Source organism: Heterodontus francisci, chromosome 4, assembly GCF_036365525.1.
Source record: "Heterodontus francisci isolate sHetFra1 chromosome 4, sHetFra1.hap1, whole genome shotgun sequence".
In the NCBI taxonomy this organism is placed as follows: Eukaryota; Metazoa; Chordata; class Chondrichthyes; order Heterodontiformes; family Heterodontidae; genus Heterodontus; species Heterodontus francisci.
This window is the reverse complement of record NC_090374.1, coordinates 127485123-127500700: the sequence shown is the minus strand read 5'-3', so window position 1 is coordinate 127500700 and position 15578 is coordinate 127485123. Positions and strand designations below refer to the sequence as shown.

The 15578-nt window shown below is 40.1% G+C and overlaps 1 protein-coding gene across 3 annotated transcripts in view; it reads right to left on the bottom strand.

Moving 5' to 3' along the window:
- syk (spleen tyrosine kinase) overlaps positions 1 to 15153 on the bottom strand; it is a 184314-nt gene extending 169161 nt beyond the window's left edge. For 2 of the 3 annotated variants that reach the window (XM_068030145.1, XM_068030148.1), the window contains exon 1: positions 14836 to 15152. The gene's annotated coding sequence lies outside the window, so the exon portion shown is untranslated. Of the gene's footprint in view, positions 1 to 14835 lie in introns of all 3 variants that reach the window. The other variant, XM_068030147.1, reaches the window with a different exon arrangement.
- Positions 15154 to 15578: the final 425 nt, after the last annotated feature.

Sequence of the window (15578 nt, the reverse complement as noted above, 5' to 3'; positions counted from 1 at the left end):
GAGGACCTACAATATGAAAGACGCATAGAAGGGCAGATGCCACGCAGGGTCTGCATGCAGGGCTAGCAGTGAGCTAGGGATATATGGAAGTGGCTTATCAAAGGCTGTCTGCTCCATAGGAACCAATATGAGCTCTGCAAGCTACACATGACCCTTGTTCACCTGCTGTGCACCAGTTCACATCTGCAGCATCCCTGTGTAAACTATTAGAGGCAGCAGCTGACTGAGCCAATGTTCATGTCACTGCATCCGTGGAGATGCTCATGAGTAATGCTGGCATGGCAATTAGAGGCCTGCTACCCGGCCCGAACCTGACGGGACCCGACGACGTGTTGAGTCGGGCCCATCTTCCAGGGGCGGCTTTCATGCTCGGGTCAGGTCGGGTCGGTCCGGGTCCAGGTTGAGTTGAGTCGGATCGGGCCGTACACACACGGTTAGTGCTCTGATGGTAAGCATTAAAAAAAAATTTTTTTAAACTTACCCGAGCTGGGAGTCTGGGACAAAACTGAATTTGCGCGGTGAGCAAGTGACATCACTATGACGTCTCGCACAGGCACTGCAGCTTCCTGCAGGTTTGGTGTTGAGAAGGTAAGTAAAGGGATGGTTGGGTCGGGCTCGGGTTGGGCAGAGTAGTGGTGGGTTCGGGTCGGGGTCGGGCCCGACTCGGGCCCGCTGTGGTTCGGACGTGTTCTTTTTCCCCCAACCTAAAGCAAGCCTCTAATGGCAATGATGTTATTGCATATGTTGGCTCTCCTGAAGGGCCAACGGTGCAAAGGGATGTGACATTGGCGCTACATGCTGGCACACGTCATTCACACAGAGAAAAAGGGCACAGGTTGGTGAGGAACATTTAGTGAAGGACTTATTTACATTGCTGTGACACCTGTGTATTTCCATTTGTGTCAGTGTGTTCTCTGTAAACCTCTAATACCTTTTATGGTCTATTGAAGTCGCACATCCTGGAATGTGCAAAATTAAGATTATTCACCCAGGTTCAGCATGCCAATAAGAAGGAATGTTACACTGGAGTGGAAGAAGAGGATCGCAACTTCACAGGACAATAGGACACAGCAGGGTACGTATGTGGAGAGAGAAACAGAGCTAACTTTCATGTCTGTGAACTTGGACAAGTTAACTCTGCTTCTCTCTCCACAGATGCCGCCTAACCTGCTGGATTTCTGCAGTACTTTCTGCTTTGCTGCCGGATTGACAGCAGCCCCACTCTTCAGCAGTCAGGTAAGTATTCTTTGACAGCTGTCAGGAAGCAGGTGCTGGGGCACTTAGAATAGGACCCATCACCTGCTGCACAGCTGTCAAAAGGTCTCACACTGCGCTGAATGTCCCGCCTCTCCCCACGTAATATGGGGACGCCGGCTTGGCACCGTGTTGCTAATGAGCCCCGTATTACGTAATATCACAGGGGCTCTGCGGCGGCCGCTAAATGCGTGCACCCTGCTGAGTTTAAAGGGCGCCGCTATGCAACCTGGTGTCCGAATAAAATTCAGCCCACCGTTTTTATAGCTCCCCTTTAGTGAATCCTTGTTCTCTAACTTCCAATTATAAAGTGAAGGAACTAGCCAAACAGGTTTTCTTAGGTTTCAAGAAAAAAGGGTGAACTTTATTAAATTTTAATTCAGTTAACATCTACGGATACGCGATGCGCCCACACTAGCATGTATATGCAATACACACATGCAGATAGAAAGAGCAGAAGAAATAAAGTGAATAAGTTTGAGGCAATATCTGAAGATGGTTTTGGTTACTGTTCTTTGAGCTCACTGTAGAGTCCTTGATTGTAGGTAGGTCTTGCTTTTCGTTGGGGCCCAGTATTCTTCGTAAACCTTGTTCAATGTAGGAGATATTCCTCTCTTGTGGTTCTTGTGTTACCAGTGGGTCCAGAGGCTTGTGAGAAAGAGATGGGAGCAGACAGGAGAGGTCTTCTGACAACAGGAGAAAACAGCCTTTTCTGAGTTCAAAAACTCTTTGGCTGGTTCAAAAAACTCTGGACCAGCCAGTTAGTCATGTGTCCTAAAATAAAAACAAGAAATGCTGGAAATACTCAGCAGGTCTAGCAGCATCTGTGGAGAGAGAAGCAGAGTTAACGTTTCAGGTCAGTGACCTTTCATCAGAACTGGCAAAGGTTAGAAATGTAATAGTTTTAAGCAAATAAAGAGGGGGTGGGGCAAGAGATAACAAAAGGGAAGGTATTGATAGGACAGGGTCACAGAATAACTGACCAGAAGGTCATGGAGCAAAGGCAAAAGGTATGTTAATGGTGTGTTGAAAGACAAAACGTTAGTGCAGAGAGGATGTTAAATGACCGAATAATGGCAAAAGATAACAAAAGGGAAGGTGTTGAAGCAAAAGATAACAACTTTTACACTGGTTCCCAACTTCTCCAACCGGTTGTGGCTCTCCGCAGGTGACAACACTGAGCAATAGCCAGTGGCGAGTTCCATGGAAAAGGTGGGGTAGTGATTCTGTTTAAAATTAATGCAGTTTATCCTTGTTCCAATTCTTGATACCAGGCTAACAGTTAGTAATTATGTACAGTATGTCATAAGTATTTGTTCACGTGGGCATACTGCAGCGGAAATTTAAATCACTGATCTTCCAGGATGGAGGCAGCATTCAGGATAAGAAGTCCCGATTCTGGGAAAATGCAAATCATTCTGGTAAGGTTGGGAAACCTACAAGCCTCCCGATACTAGGTGCCATTGCTGTTCCTTCAAAGTCCATGTTCCACATCTGTTCATCTAGGTGGCATTAAATTTTATTATAAATTCAATAGCTTCTAATTGGGTCTCTCCTGCTCTACTCCACCATAAGGCCTGCTCTCCTAGGTCCACAGACTCTTCACACAATTTCCTGGCCTACAGCCTCTTGCCCTTACATTTGGTTCCTTATTGGGCCCATGGCCTCCTGCCCCCATGCCCACTGCATAAACCTTGCAGGTTGCAAAAACAGCTTGGACCACTGCCTCCTGTCTTTGCTGTCTGATCTACACCAGTTTCACAGACCAGAAGTTTAATTTTCAAAGGGCTATGAGCAGTCATCATGTATTTACCACTCTGCAAACTGTTAATGTTGCTAGCACCTACACATTTAAATCAGAATCATTCAGTACTTACAGCTCAGCACACTGATACTACAATCCAAGCAGGCTGTCAGTTATTACAGTATCCAACACCAGATTTCAGTTCAGTCTGATCATTCTGACTTGAATAACTCTGAAAGACTCGGGTAAACTGAGATGATATAGCTTTGAGCAAGGAAAACAATAATCATAGTCACTGCAGACAAATCAATGGCTGCTGATTTCCAACACTTCTGTTTTATTTGGTGAAGATTTGGACAGCACCTATTTCCTTTGTATAATTCATGGATAGTTTCCAAATGTATGAAAAGTTGATAATATCGACGACTGTTCCAAAATTTTTGTCGCAGAAGCAGCTCATTGATCTGTCTGGATGTGAAACCAGAAAACAGCATGCAACTGCTCTTTCAATAAGCAACCCTATGTTTAGAGAAAATCTTAATGTGAAACTGGTAAAATTATCAATTCAGATGACACGACATTCTTGTGATAAGTCATAAGTCTGAGGAATAAGTTGATTAATTCTCAAACTTAGCTGAGAAGAGTATTACTGCTTGCAAACAAAGGGATTATGGTCCAAAATTCACTGATTGAAACAAGGAAGACGATTTAAACGTGCTTTTTTGCTTTTGTTCTGGGATCGTCCAGTTCAAGGAAGCAGAGTGATACTTAGCTTCGAAGAACATTAGCTGTAACTGCAGCTCAGATAATCTATGGGAGAATATAATAAACATCACTCAAAGTTACTCAAACTTTTTCAACAAATGTTTTTAAATTATAGGTGTCAGCATTATTGGTGAAAATTTCTCTTGCGTATTGGTCACAGGAGATCTTCTGCAGGAGTGAAAACAGGTTGGCTGAAAATCGGCCCATGCAGTAAAATAACTGCACATTTAGCTCTTAAAGCAGAAAGGCCAATATGATGAACTAACTGTGAAAACTTTGAGTTTATCAGAGCACTAATGGATTACCACACAGTGATTAAAACGCCAATTAAGTTAATTGTTATGGATGATCTGACTAAAATAAGCCAAGTTGCAAATTTCTTGTGTACTAAAGTGATGTGTTCTAAATTGCATTGCATGTTGGATTAAATACCCATATTAGACAAATGTTGTGGCCCTTCTTAATCCAGATTCAGGTTAATTGATTTCAAATGCAAAGAGTGAAGTGGGAGTAACAATAAATCCTCAATGTATTGAATTGAAAATAAAAGTGCAGCAAAACTGTGAGCTTTTGCTGGTGCTCAAATAAAATATTCAAATTAAAAATAAAATGTTATAAAAGGGCTTTAAATTGGAGAAAAGGGAACATGACTGGACAATATCATCTTCCATAAACACTTAAAATTTTAAGAGTTCCCAGGCTTACATGCTATGAGGATAATTCTGATTCAATTAACCTATGCAGATTGAATCACTATACATCTGATACCCAAGTCCCCATATTAATATTTAATGCATGGATTCTACTCACAATCTAAACACCAATTGTCTGCAGATCCAATGTGATTGCATAAATCCTAAGGCACAAAACTCAGCAAAACTGTCAAACAACTTCAAAAAAGCTGACCGTTCCCAAAAATGTAACAAGTCAAAAAACAGTGTACATTCTGATCAAATCCACTGTTTCAAGACAAAAAAGTTAAGACTCCTTATTATTTCAAAGTTTATGGCTTTTATTTGTGGCTTCGCATCACATTCCACAATTCAATGTGTTATTTTTTGCGAAAACTGAAACTGTCAAATTTGCTGACGGGTTTCGAAGCTCCTGAAGACAGAACAAAAGGCCTTTGACGTGGGTGCATCTGCAACGAGCAGTAAAAATGATTGACAGAGGCCTGCTCAAGAGGCATCCTGTAGCGTGTTAGCAGAAATAACTTACCCAGATGTAGTAAAATGGCATCGAACATATTACATCCACAATGCTAAATGTGCTATTTACATGACTGTAAAACCATTACTTCAAGTAACCAAACTCAGAAAAATCTCACAGTGAAGTCAACATGGTTTGCACATACACATCCCTACCAATACACAGCAGTAAATTATAATTTTGTTGTCATACTCTTTTTACTTTTAGCATGTTTACAATTAAAAGGCATCATTTCAACCAAAAAATTAATTCCTTACTATGCAAAGCCTGGTTTTCATTGTAAAAAGGATGTAGCAAATGTTGCTACATTCTGCTTTGGAATTGATTAGGCAATGGTAATACTACAAGTGTTGATCTTCAGAAACATTGGGCTGGATTTTATTAGCAGCGCACTGTGACAGTAGCGGCCCTCCGACATGGATATTACACGCTGGGGCTGATAAGTAGAGGGGGTGGAGCAGCCATCCTCATGACATGGAGGGGGCGGCTGCCGCACAGGTGTCGACGTCATTTTTAAAGGGCTCCAAGTCCTTAGAAGTAATTTTTAAAGGTACTGTATTCATTTATTTCTTCACAAACTATAATGATAATGAGGCCCTTCCCCAACCTCACAATGGTCATTTCATTGACCGATATTACCAAAACGTGCCTTTTTCCCTACCCAAACTTTACCACCTCAACCTTCTAACTTTTGCTCTTCAACCCCTTCCCATCAGCCCGACATCCAATCAAAAGTGTTTGCCCCACTCCTCCACCCCTCCCACCCTGAAACTTTTATTCCTCCCCCTTCCCCACCAGGTTCCCAACTCAGAACTCCGTAGAGAGTTCCGAAGGCGCTCAAGGGACGAACAGCGGCCATAAAATCGGCTTGGGATGGCCGCCACCAGCAGGTAAGTGAATTTACATATAATTTAGGTTCATTTGAATATGTAGATGAAGGCCCCGCCCCGCACCGAGGTACCCCAACTGCCGGTAATATGCGGCGGGCCCTTCTCGACGTCGGAGGTCGAGGCGGGCCGTGACCCACGGCGTCGAGGGGCTTGTAAATTCAGCCTATTATCTTATTAGTATCCACCTTGTGAATTCATCAAATTGACAAATTTATATCCTTGAGAATCTTACAATAAATTTGCAAGGATTCACATTGTGCAAAGGGAAGAGTAGTCACAGACTCGTGTTCTTCATAAGCACAGCTATCTTCCTGGTTGAACGCCCCCATTTCAGATCTCAATAATGATGTGGAAGTTTTACATTACTCATGCTTTGGGAGTTCAGTTGCATCTGTCAGCCTGCATTAACCATTACATTAATATTCACTTCTTTGCAAGACGCACCAGATTCAAATGTGCTGGCCCCAGCATTGTCCATGCCGTTAGCAAAGATACAATAAACCAGATTCCCAAAACGAATATACAACTTCACTAGCACTGTGATCCAACATATACTGCCTGTTCTGGTCTCCTGTAAAACTTAGAGTATCACTATGCATGTGCACACTTACTCCGGCGATTATTTATTTTGTATATGTTCCCAGTTTTGGAGGGAACCAGAGCATCTAGTCTATGTGTAGCTTGCTTCACTTACCTACCATTGAGAGTCTATCAATCCTAGCATGGGCTCAGCTGAATACTGGTATATAAAAAAAGAAAGTTTAAATGCTTGTTACAGCATTTCTGGGTTTCTGATGCTGTTTTGGTTTCAGCTGCAAGGCTGAAGTTGGCATATTCAGATGGTTTCAGTGAAGGTAAAGTAACTGATTCAGTGTGCAATTTGGATGTTTGCTACGACTATTTTTGAGTTGAATATACACCAGTAATCTGCTTTATTCCCCAAAATCAAGTTCTTTGGGGAGTATGCACAAAGGATACTACAGGTATATGTTCAGCTTGAAAACTGTTATATATGCATTTAAAATTCAAAATCTCAATTTAACTACATAAATATAAATTGAAGGCATCATATGGCCCAGACTCAATGAAAATACATAAGGATATTGTGTGAGAAGGGTGGGGTGGCATTTGGAAAGAGTGTGTAAACTTCTCTATTTACTGTCTACAAATTGTTTCTCAATGAACCATAATGGCTGAGTAACTGTCACCCTTGAAATATTTAGGCTTGCAATTTGCTGTTAAATTAGCAGCAAGGCTTGTGGTGTTTACTGTTATTTTTACACCAATGTTACTGCAATTTCACATGAGGACAAATGTGCAGTTAAATACGGAAATTCAAATGTTCCTGTCCAGTAGCACTGCTCCACTATCAGCTTGGCAAAAATGGCTTCATTACTGAAGGTCAAAGTCTCTGACACTGAAAATTAACTATTAAATGTGACATTCCTTCAGGCTATAAGAATATCGAAAATTTATTTTTAATTTTTCCTTTTGGTCTCTTTTTCACTATCTCTCAATCCAAACATTTTTCCACTCTTTATTTCTCTTTCTGTACTTGATTTCTCTTTGAATTCACCCACTCTAATTTACATTTCCTTCTCAGTACTTGGGCTGTTAATTTCACAATACTTCCATCTGACTGGTTAAGGTGTTATACAATGGCTTATATATTTCTGATGAAAGGTCATCGACTTGAAGCATTGGGAGGAAATTTACCAGCTCCCAGGTGGCGGGCTAGGAGGCCGGGAAGGGGCGGGCAGAGGCCACCGGTAAATTGTGGAGGAACCATGTTGGGCGGGCTCCCTGACACAGTCCTGCTGCCAGGCCATTTTTACCGGCAGTGGGAACAGCAGCAGCTCAGCCTTCCACTCACTGGAGGCGGGCTGTCAATTTAGCTAATTAAAGACCCAATTAAGGGCCATTTTCTCAGGCTACCAGCATTTTGCTGGCAGCAGACCAACCCCCCCACCATGTGGGTAGGCCGCCAGCTGCACAGAAGCTTCCTTCCAGCAGCTTCCTGGAGGAGGCCATCGATCCAGAGACACCATGGCTCAAAGAAGGACCCCCAGCAGCAAAGGCTCCCACATGGCCCCAAAGCCACCACTGGCAGCAATACCCCTCAAATCATCAGGGCTTGCCTGCCTGGCTCCAGCAGAGAAAAAAAAAGAAGTTTTCTAACTGCCCTGCATGTTTGCTTCAAAATGGAGGTGCCCTTTCGTTCTCCTTGCAACCTCAGCAGCGGGCACTTCTCTCAGTGGTGCTGCAGAACTGCCGGCCCTCTGTTTGGGCTGGCAGTGGTCAGAGCCAGCCCACCATTTTTAATTGGATGGCGGGCTTGGCAGCAGCCAATTAAGAAGCCTCAACTGCGAAGATTGCTGTTGCGGTCCTGTTGCCAATCCATATGGGCTCAGGACCAGCATTTGGTCCTGACATTGGGACTTAATCCCTGGCGGTAAAATCTTGGCTGTTAACTCTGTTTTCTCTACATAGATGCTGCCTGATCTGCTGAGTATTTCCAGCATTTTCTGTTTTTATTTCAGATTTCCAGTATCTGCAGTATTTTGTTTTTGTACACAATTGTTTGCCCTGTTCACAAAAGTCCCAGGTTTCCCTCGCTGCCCTATTATCAGTTTACCATACAATGTAAAAACCTAAATGTTCAAGGGCAAGTCTAACTAACGGCAGACGCCATTGGATGCTCTCCCACAACGATTATAGCCCTTTATTTTTAATGGTCATATTAAATTAAAATGTTGTTACTTGCAACTGCAGCCATCAAATGGTTAAGATAAACAACATTCAGAAATGTACTCTAAGTACCACCAAAGCCAATATGTGTTACTCACCTCAGTGCTACAGCTGTAGGTGCACTTGCAGACTAGGGCTGACAAATACTTTCTTATCATTGGTATCAATCAAATCACTTACATGTCTGGCCTGAACTGGCAACCAATAAACGGACAGAGGTAATTTCAGCTTTAATAGCTTCCTTTGTACATTTATAGAAAGACAAACTAGAAGGTAATCAAAAGGCCTAAAAGTAACCTTGTACCCTATTTTCATTTTAAACCATTTGGATTACAATGAATTTCCCTTGTGTATCTAAGAAAGTAGGAAAAAAAAGTGCAAAACCCAAAAGCCATTTCCTGAAAATGTCCACACACACATATTCTTTAAAAAGTTCAGGTTTTATGACTACATTTGATTTAACACAATGGAAGTTACAAAGTCTCGTGTCACATTCTCCCCAAAGTAATTGAATTTTGGAGAATGTTTAGTACAGCTTATGTGGGTATTTCTGTACCCATCACATTACCATTAGTAGATGTGTACCTTATGTAGTAAGGGTTTTACACATTAAGATTCACTAAAATTATATAATTATACAATACATTTAAGGGCATCCTAGTTTTTAAATCATTAATTCTGCAATATCAAAATATAATTTTCTCTATTAACATTTTTAGATTTAATTATTTGATCACAGAATTAAATCTAGTTGTTTTTAATTCAAAATAATTTTAACTTTTAAAAATGTTCAGACATTTATTCTAGTAACATGTTCATTCATTATGTAATGGGACTGAACATAAAATAAAACACAAGCAAAGCTGAATTTCAGAACTCAATCCACAGCCGTGTGTCTGATGGAAATCCAACTATCAGTGTCCTTAAACATTCTCAATTGTAATTGTAAAAATAAATTAATTTTTGTTTCATAGCCAGCAAATCAATTTTAATTTGTAATTGATTTTAATTAGTGTAATATTGGCAACCATAATGCTCACCTGCATTTGTGTTTTCAATTGAGAACGTAGCTAATAATTCTCAACGATAAAGAGCAATAAACATCTGGTGATGTTAATTGTTAATTGGTCTGAGAATTAAGCACAAAGAAGGAATATTTCTGAACCAGCCGTATTGTAGAATCTGGTGGAAGACTGCCTCAACATATGGTTTATTAAATAATTTGCCAGTTTAACCTCTGGAATGTGCTCTTATAATGTCTTCTTCTGCAATAAATCTAAATAAACAAACCCCATTCCAACACATCTATATCAAAAGCTAATTACATTGGAATCACTCATAAAAAAGCTCAGTGCTATGCATCTTACCAAAAGCCAGATACAAAAATTATTATATAAGGGTAGCTTAGTGATACGGTTTTTAACTATTCTAATTTTCCATTACCAGTTATGTCACATACAGGGTAGAAATTCTTCAATATACACACAGCATCGCATGGGTTTTGTCCAACATAATATATCAAGTTCTGTATATTCAAAAAGATTTTGCTCGCATGGATTCTATTCACTGAGAGGAGCTGTTCACTTGCAACGTTATTATGCAAATATATTTCCTATGCAAATTGTAAAACATGGATTATGTCCATCAAATAAGTAATTGTCTAATATTGTTTATCATGGGAATGGAAACGGAAATTCATGTTGCTTTTCAAGTTCAATATTCAGTACCTAAATAGGGGTTATTCTCCATCAACCCACTGAGCATTTAAATAGATTCTGGAAAAGATAAATAGAAAAATACAAAACATTTATTTTGTATACACCAAGTATATTTTTTCATAGAATGTGAAAAGATCATTCTGTATATTCATTTCTATTCTGAATATTTATACTGCACAGACTCCTTTTGAAGTATAATTTGCAACCAAACACGTTATTTTCTATTTTAACGCTAACACTCAACTGTAGCCATAACAGCTTAATGGGTAAGCGTACTAAAACAAAAATCACCCTTTATGTGCCAAAAATCCTAGAATTCTCCAGGCGAAAGTTTCCATCGTTTTAAAAAAATAAATGCAAAAGGGAATATTGCCTGGACTTTCTTCATGTTCTACATCTGTGTCCATTTTAAGAAATGATCTTGGTTTAAGAAATCTAAATGATCAACACAATCCATTCCAATAATGTTATTTTTTTTTTAATCGTTCATGGGATGTGGGCATCGCTGGCTAGGCCAGCATTTATTGCCCATCCCTAATTGCCCTTGAGAAGGTGGTGGTGAGCTGCCTTCTTAAACTGCTGCAGTCCACGTGGGGTAGATACACCTGAGTGGCTTGCTAGGCCATTTCATAGTCAACCACATTGCTGTGGATCTGGAGTCACATCATGTACGCCAGACCAAAGGACACAGATTTCCTTCCCTAAAAGGACATTAGTGAATCTGATGGGTTTTTACAACAATCCACAATGGTTTCATGGCCATTAGACTAGCTTTTTTAATTCCAGATTTATTAATTGAATTCAAATTCCACCTTCTGCTGTGGTGGGATTTGAACCCATGTCCCAGAAGGGTCATTGACCCGAAACGTTAACTCTGCTTCTCTTACCACAGATGCTGCCAGACCTGCTGAGTGATTCCAGCATTTCTTGTTTTTGCCCCAGAGCAATACCCTGGGTCTCTGGGTTACTAGTCCAGTGACAATACCACTACGCCACCGCCTCGTGTTTAAAGAAATCATTAGATTCTGTAGAAGTGAATCCGTTATCAATGGGAATTATGTACACAGAGGAGGAGAGAAACATGGATAGCCGTTGATTTATTTATGCAGACTTTCTGAAGACCTTTTTGTGTTTTGATGAGCAGGGTGGTTCCACACCTGGGCTGAAGGGTTGCAGCAATACGGTGACAGCCAGTTTCCCTCAGCAGTAATTAACGTTTAATGGCTTCATTATATCCTTAATTATCTTTGAGAAAGTAAATTAACATCTTGAAATGATTCGGAGTTGGATTTACATTAGTTACCAGTCTGAATCTGGTAGGTTCAGTCTGGTTTGCAATCAGGGATAGCTGTAACAGTATTGCTCGAGAGAAAAATGTGCACATGTTGAACACAGGTAACAATTGCTAAATGTCTGGAAAGCCCAAAGGAGATGAAGCCCACTCTCGAATCATTTAATTGAGGTTTGATGTGTTTACAAAGTGCTTGGGTAGTTGAACAGGCCCCCTGGTTTGATACCACACTAAGTTTATTCAGCAGCAGAGAAGCATCCCTTAAAGGAATCTCGCTGCACTTTCCCCAAAGTCAGGGACCGGCCTGGATCCACATAACTGGTGGAAAACCGAAATCAATTCACACTGCTGCTAAACTGGCACTCTGAATGTGACCTAGGTTTTAACTTGTTAATTACTGTGTCTGACATGACTGAGGAAAATAACTTGCATTTACATAGTATCTTTCACGACCTCGGCATGTTCCAAAGTCCTTCACAATCAATGAAGTCATTCCAAAGCGTAGTCACTGCTGTAACGTAACCGACAACTTGCAAACTACACGCTTCCAAAAACAACAATGAGATATTGATCAGATAATTTGCCTGTGATGTTGATTGAGGGATAACTGTTGGCAAGCACAACTCCCCTGCACATCTATAAAATGTGCTATGGGAGCTTTCAAATCCACCTGATATGAGATGCTAAACTGAAACCCTCTGAAGACACCCTTCTGACACGCGGCACTCAGTCGTACGCTGATGTGTCAGCCTAGATAAGGTTCTTGGGTGAGGCTTGAACACACAGTGTTTTGAGGTTGAGGTAAGAGAGCTGCGACTGAAGGAGTCTGACAGCTAAAAAGGCATTGGTTTGTTTCTATATACATGCCTCAAATCGAATGTTTCTAGAATTAAACTGCACTTTGATGTTATAGATTGCGTCTAGATACATTGGGATATATAGACCAAAGAAAAGACTTGCATTTCTATATCATCTTCCAGAACATCATGACATCCCAAAGCGCTTTGCAACCAAACCACTTTTTAAAGTGTTGTCACTGTTGTAAATGTAAGAAACGCGGTATTTTTTCATTCAATTAATACCAAGAGGACCGCTGCAATAGCATAAACAAGTGAGGGAAAGAGAAGATAACGTCACATCATTTTCTACTTAAATAAAATTAGCTTGAGAAGCTGTTCAGGCTTAAATGTAATAGTTCGCATATGTGGTTTACCTGTACTTAAAAATGGTGATCCGAATACAGATCCAATATTTGGCGCTTGTGTGCGTGGACGGTGAGTTTTGTTTTGCTTCCTTGGGTTTCATCACATTGTTTCTGGCCAATGCAACCTGTGCTGGTTTAAAATGGCTATAGAGGGTGTTTATAAAGCCCTTGCTCAACTTTTTTTAAAAAAACTTTGGATGTACACGACAGAAGCACACATCATACATGAAAGTATAATTTTCATAATGTTGATGGAAAATGGCGTCAATAGAAGGAAAGGTGAACTGTTGGAAAATTGTGATGAACGGTATCAAAAATGGCTGTTATCTTGAAGCCTAGAAATTTGAACCGTATTAAAACTTTATAAATTATGCTTTCATGTGTCGTTTACGGTTTGCTTTTATCATGTGTACATCCAAAGTTAAAGTTTATTATTGCACAAGGACTTAATAAACGCTGTGTGTATGTGTATATATATATATATATATATATGACCCAAATCGCTCACAACTTGTCTGCAGCCAATACCCCTGTTCCCACATTAGGTCGTTTCTGGTTGTAAAGTCAGTCAACAGGTTTTACAATATTAAAAACCGAAAATGCTGGAAATACTCAACAAGTCTAGCAGCATCTGTGGAGAGAGAAGCAGAATTAATGTTTCAGCTCTTGACCTTTCATCAGGACAGGTTTTACAAACGTACAATGGGAGGAAAAAAGTTCAAATATTTTAAAAAATTAACATTTTAACACCAGATTCGTCTAGTTCCGTTTAATCCAGCTGACGTGCAAGATGTTCTGACGAAAGGTCATCGACTTGAAACGCTGCTTTTGTTTTTCTCTCCACATATGCTGCCAGACCTGCTGAGTATTTCCAGCACCCGCAGTATTTTGCTTTCGTGCATGCTGTTCTACGTACTAAATGTTCCCCCAAATTTTTGAAAATATGATGAGCACTAAAATCAATAAAATAAGTTTGAAATGGCAGGAGAGCGATGAATGATACCGACAGGCCGAAAATGCCATAGACCTAAAACATTAACTCTGTTTCTCTCTCCAGACACTGCCTGCCCTGTTGAGTATTTCCAACATTTTCTGTTAAACCCTCACCATGGTTTGCCGAAAATGTATTTAACTACTAAACAAGCTTTCATTGAATGAGATTATTAACAGTTGTGCATAACAAATTAAAGGAATGAACAGAGGAAGCTGGACACGCACAGCAGGTCAAAGAGAACCCACAAGTTAACATTTCAGGTGCGGATATCCTTTGGGTGACTAAAGATCCGCAGCCTAAAAGATCGATTTGTCTTTCTCTTCACAGATACGGGCTGACCCTTTTTCAGTTTTTACTTCACATTTCCTGCGCTTTGCTTTTAAACTAAAATGAAGGCAATAATATAACAAATGTATTCCACTGCTAAAGAGGTTGCGAGAAGATAAAAATACAAGTATTTGAAGTACTTGGACCAATGGAAAGATCGTGTTGATACCAAACTGGTTGATATATAGCAACACTGCCAGACCTATGCTTAGTCTTCTAAAACTATACACGCGTGCTGAAGTTTGTTCTGGCTGAATTGTCAGCGTTCCGAATAGCAGGATCAAAGTCCCCTCAGTCATTCAAAACAAAAACGGACTCTCGATTCTATCGCAAACAACTTCAGAATTCATTCGTAGTCAAAAAGTACAATTTAATCTAGGCCATGGAGACAATATCCGGGAGAAGACTGGAATAAGCCAACTTCCCTATTTCCTACCACTGCACAAGTTGCCTGAAACATCGGTCCAAATTAGTATGGCATGAAGCACCACCCAACAACGTTCCACTCGCATACTCTATGAACTGTACACTAAACGAAATCCAATTTTAAAATTGGGAAAAGAACATACACCCTTATTAGAATAAAGGGAAGCACGCTTTCATTTTTTAAATTATAATTTCCTTCTTCAGTTAATGTACCACAAGCGAGTCCGTATATTAAAATCCACACTTCCCATTGATCTTTCCTTACCTTTGCGACCTTTTCTTGCTGTATCTACTTCTCACTATCACTGGCCGGTCCGTTTATATCAAAAAATTATTAATGAAAAATCAGTTTTTTGATAGTGATACAAATTACAGAATAACCATGGGAGTCTCAATATAAAAAGGGCATTGAGAAAGAACACCGTACATTCAACGACACTGCAGAGGGTGTATATTAATAGAAATATAGCCCACACTATTTTGATCCCCGAATGGGATGTTGAAGATTTAACTGCTAGTCGAGAGAGTGAACTGTAGAAAAGGGCAGTTACTTCCTCATTCTGTCTAGAGTCCAGTCCTCATTCTTACTTCCTCGAGTCAATTTATTCCAAAAACTTCCTCCTTTCACAGGTCAGCAAATGACTCAGCAAATATTGACATAAATGCTTCCACTTACTATTTCACAATTTTTAAAATTGCAATGTTATTCCAGGAGGGGGTGTTTTAAAAAATGTAAACGTAGTTGTCACTTGATCCAGTTGATTTAATAAATCGTTTCATCAGCATATTTAACTCAACAAATCATACTCATGACCTTCTAGGAAGATCCCCCAATTATCCCCCACAACCTATTAGTAGTGTTTACGTTTGAAGGGATTTGTATCATACAGCATTAATTGCTTTGTTAGTAAGCATATAACTTTTCACTTCTCACTTCAAGAATAATATTCAATAATTCTCATTCTTGTATCATCCGTGAAAAGGGCTTTTAAAAAATGTTTTCAGGGT